Raw genomic sequence first — 209 nt, 5'->3', positions numbered from 1 at the left:
TGGGGTACTATGAGTAGATAGATTTAGTAGCTGTGAGTTGAGAAATTACTAGATCATGCATCAGTTTGTAAAATCTAGAAAAGATGTCTGGAAATTACTATCTGAGGCTTTAAAATTGTATTTCATAATTGAGAAAAGCTAGGTAATGATCTGCTAGGTAAAAATCTGCAATTGGAAGTAATATTTTCTTTTTTTTTTTTTTTTTCCTA

This window comes from Malurus melanocephalus, unplaced genomic scaffold, assembly GCF_030028575.1.
Source record: "Malurus melanocephalus ecotype Western Australia unplaced genomic scaffold, MMel_1.1 scaffold_90, whole genome shotgun sequence".
NCBI lineage: Eukaryota > Metazoa > Chordata > Aves > Passeriformes > Maluridae > Malurus > Malurus melanocephalus.
Note: the sequence above shows the minus strand (reverse complement) of the source record.